This window comes from Polypterus senegalus, chromosome 9, assembly GCF_016835505.1.
Source record: "Polypterus senegalus isolate Bchr_013 chromosome 9, ASM1683550v1, whole genome shotgun sequence".
NCBI classification, from domain to species: Eukaryota; Metazoa; Chordata; class Cladistia; order Polypteriformes; family Polypteridae; genus Polypterus; species Polypterus senegalus.
The window spans coordinates 109,550,206-109,554,328 of NC_053162.1; the positions used below are offsets into that span (position 1 = coordinate 109,550,206).

Below are 4,123 nucleotides of genomic sequence, written 5' to 3' on the forward strand. Positions count from 1 at the left end.
TTTTTTCATTAAAGTAGAACATCATAAACTTCATCTTAGAATCTTTAATTTACTAGTTTCTCAAATACCATCGTAACTAAAGTAGCACGTTAAATGCTTTGTATTGTATTTGTTCTTCTATGTGCTCTATGTGTGTGAATCACTACGTGATTCTTAAACAGGCTTTCTCTTCCTCCGACAGGACACAGAATCCTTTACATTTGTGATATTAGAGCTCTGAATAATTTAAATACTGAGAAGTATACTTGTTATCATTTTCATGATGACAGGAATTAAAGCATATTATTAAACTTGGGAACACGGTGGCGCAGTGATAGTGATCTCATCCAGAGATTGTTCCTGCCTCCCGCAAGATGCTTGCTGCACAGTGCGCAACCTGCGATGAAATCATTTATTGCAGCAGCACTGTCTCTTTCAAGCGTACTAACCTCCAATTCCTGTCTTTCCTTTTCTTTCTCCAAGGAACCAATCGCCACACGATCAGCTCTGTAATAGATTTCAAGTCATCTCTAGGCTTAGAATGCAGATTCTTCAAAACTTTTAAGGAACATTGAAATATCTTCGTAGTACATGTTTAATTATTCTATCAAGCTATCCTTCCAATGCCAGTTCCAGCAAGAATACAGCGCGAGGCAGGAACAATCTCTGAATGGGCGGCAGCTCGTCGCTAGCACTAAGACAAGGTATTCTCACATGTTTAATTATTAACAATATAGATTATTTAAATAATGTTAACATTTTATCTGTGTAATGTGATAAACATATTTTGCTGCATATCAAAAATATCATAATCATATGTAAATATGTGCTTTATAAAGTGCCTCAGGTTGTGCAATATTGTAACTGTATCGCAAGTTTACAGTGAGGTAATTGTACTTATAAGTACAAACAGTTCTACTAGGAGCACTTGATGGACTGATTGATTGTGTGTATAGTTCTTGGGATGAAACTGTTTTTGAACCACAATGTCCCTATAGGATATAGGAATAGGAAAGGTTCTGAAGCGTTTGTCGTATGAGAGCAGTTCAAATAGACAGCATTGCTGAGGCAGTGTGTGCATGATGCTGTTTACCGATAATTCTCAGTAGTACATATAGACAGCAACTGTCAAAAGAGGTGTGAATTTGATTGATGACTTTAAGCCCCGCCCCCAAATAATCATGGATGACATTAAGCCCGCCACCAAAATATGATTTATGAAATTTGAAAATATGAAATATGAAAATATTAAAATATTATTTATGAAAAAATGAAATATGAAAATATAATTTATGTAAATATGAAACTATAAAAGTATGAAAATGTATTTATAAGCTATAAACTTAGGACACTTGGGTTTATTTTATAAACATTAGGTTCAAAATTAATATTGTGAAATTAAATATACACTTATCTTGCAGTCATAGCTATGCCTATGTGTAACTTTCTGAAAATATTCACACCCCCACGCTTATAACCTCACGACCTCATTTTATAAACATTAGATTCAAAATTAATATTAATTAATTAAATACAGTATACACATGTCTTGCCGTCATAGCTATGTGTAAACTTTCTGAAAATATTCACAGATCCGCGCTAAGATAAAAACTCACGGCCACATTTTATAAGCACTAGATTCAAAACTAATATTATAAAATTAAATATACACTTATCCTGCGTGCAAAGCCACGCATATGTATGACTACATAAGAACGCTATAAAATATTCACACAACCGCTCTAAGTTATAAACTAATAGTAAGAAAATAAATATACTGTAATATCCCTTCCCAGATGGGCAAGTGGTAGTAAATTATCAAATAAAAGAACTAATCAATGGTTTTTATTCACTTTCCTTCTTACTTCAACAAGCTGACAACCACAACGTAGTCAGGACAAAGAAAAACACGCACCACTAAAAACCCTACCCACATACAAGAAAATAAATATACAATTTTCTAAAAACGATATGGACTCTCTGCTCTAAGTTGTAAGATCACGACACAGCCATAACTAATAACGATTTTCACTCCCCCCTCTAAGTTATAAGTTCACGACAAGCGTCTTTATTTGATAAGCACTTATCTTTACTGCACAGCCATAACTAAAATGATGTTCACCCCCAGCCACCTCAAACCAAACTAAGATCACGACACAGCCATAACTAAAAACGATTTTCACTCCCCCCTCTAAGTTATAAACTAATAGTAAGAAAATAAATATAAAATTTTCTAAAAACGTTATAAGCTGCATTAGAATCAAAAGGAAGAAAATACATAGCCACTCCTAATGCCTGCGCGCCTTTCACCGGTTCCCCCATCGGAATGCGCCAAATATTATCAATCACGGCCTGTCTCTCCCCACGGGGAGTCGGCGCCTTTCATGTTATCAATTAACAAAAGTCTTAATCTAATTTAATTAAACGTGTTCTATTTTTTATATCATAAAGTAAAATATTTCTTCTCACCCCAAATCAAAGCGATTAAGAATATATGCACTCCTTCTGATTTTTACAAAAATTCTTAACACGATTTTCAGAACTGTCTCTGCGAACACCCCACTAAAAATAAATATACAATTTTCGATATATTTTATATATAGTTTGCTTGGTGGATGTAAAAATGCTATGATATTGGCCGAAAGAAGAAGCACTAACTGACCGCTCTGCAGTCTGGCATGCATTGTGTATGACTAGGAAGCAGCACCTGTCATCAAGGCTGTCCACTCACTTACAGCAGAGCTAAACGTGCCCCTGCTTTATCAGCCTCCTTCACGCATACTCTCTCTTTCTCTAACTCTCTCTCAGGAGGAACATGAGATGTCGTCAAAGCTCGGAGGAAAAGGAGGCCGCTCAGTATTCTTGCAGAATCGACCGACACCTGCGCTCTGAGAGTCAGCGGCAATGCCGTGAGATCAAGCTTCTTCTCCTTGGCCCCCGCAATTCAGGAAAAAGCACCATAGTGAAGCAGATGAAGATAATCCACAGTGGTTGCTTTAACTTGGAGGCCTGCAAGGTGTACAAGCCCTTGATCATCTACAATGCCATTGACTCCCTGACAAGAATCATAAGAACCCTGGCAACCCTCAAAATTGAGTTTCACAACCCTGACAGAGCCTATGATGCTGTTTACACTGACTGGTCCTGCTGAGAGCAAAGGGGAGATCACACCAGAGCTACAGGGGTTCATGAAGAGGCTTGGGGCTGACCCAGGTTTCCAAGAGTGCTTCTGTCGCTCCAATGAATGTCACTTGGAGGATAATGCGGCTTTCTATCTTAAGGACCTTGATCGCATTGCTGCTTTGACTATATCCCCAACCGTTGACGACATTCTTCAGTCCTGAGACATGACAACTGAGATCGTAGAAAACAAGTTTACCTTTAAAGAGCTGACATTCAAAATGGTAGACGTGGGTGGACAGTGCTCCGAACAAAAAAATGGGTTCACTGTTTTGAAGGGGTCAGTGGCTATGACCTTAAGCTGTATGCCGATAATCAAATGGTAGGTACAATGGCTTTCATTTGTTTATCCTGGGTGTCTCACCAACTTCCTCCTGACAAAACTCAGACTGCTTGAAGAGCAAAATTTCCAGTAAATGCAGATAGTTTAGTGGAGGCCCACAGTGACAAAGCTTTGGGACAGGGCTTTCTATATTTTTCCCAGACTTTACATGATACGCGAGAACTTCTGATTCCCCAGGTACTTTTGGCATGCTGCATAAAGCAGAAGGCAAAAGCATCTGATTAGCATCAAATTTTCTTTACACCAAGGTTGTACGCATTTAGCTTGGATTGATTAATCCGGAAAAAGAAATTTTAGGCTTGCTCAGACTGAATCTGGGTGTAATATGAAAACAGTATTAATAAACAGTGGCTTGTGTTTTCTTTATCAGGATCATTTGAATAAGCCACAACCATCCATACATTTTCAGGATGTGGTATCAGAACCTGTTCCTGCAGTTTTGGGGAAAACTATTCTAAATCAGACTTACATTGCATAAACATAACCAACATGTGGAGGACCCAACATTTTAAGTACATATGCTCATTTGTGAACATGATTAATCCAAGGCCAGCGTCAGGCATAAGGTCTGGCATGCCACCTGCTATATTTAGGGCTCCTGGCATTGCAGGAAACAGGGCC

General features: G+C 38.0%; 1 pseudogene; it reads left to right on the top strand.

Annotated features, from left to right (window-relative positions):
* The first annotated feature begins 2,794 nt into the window (after positions 1 to 2,794).
* Positions 2,795 to 3,593, top strand: LOC120534970 (annotated as a pseudogene).
* Positions 3,594 to 4,123: the final 530 nt, after the last annotated feature.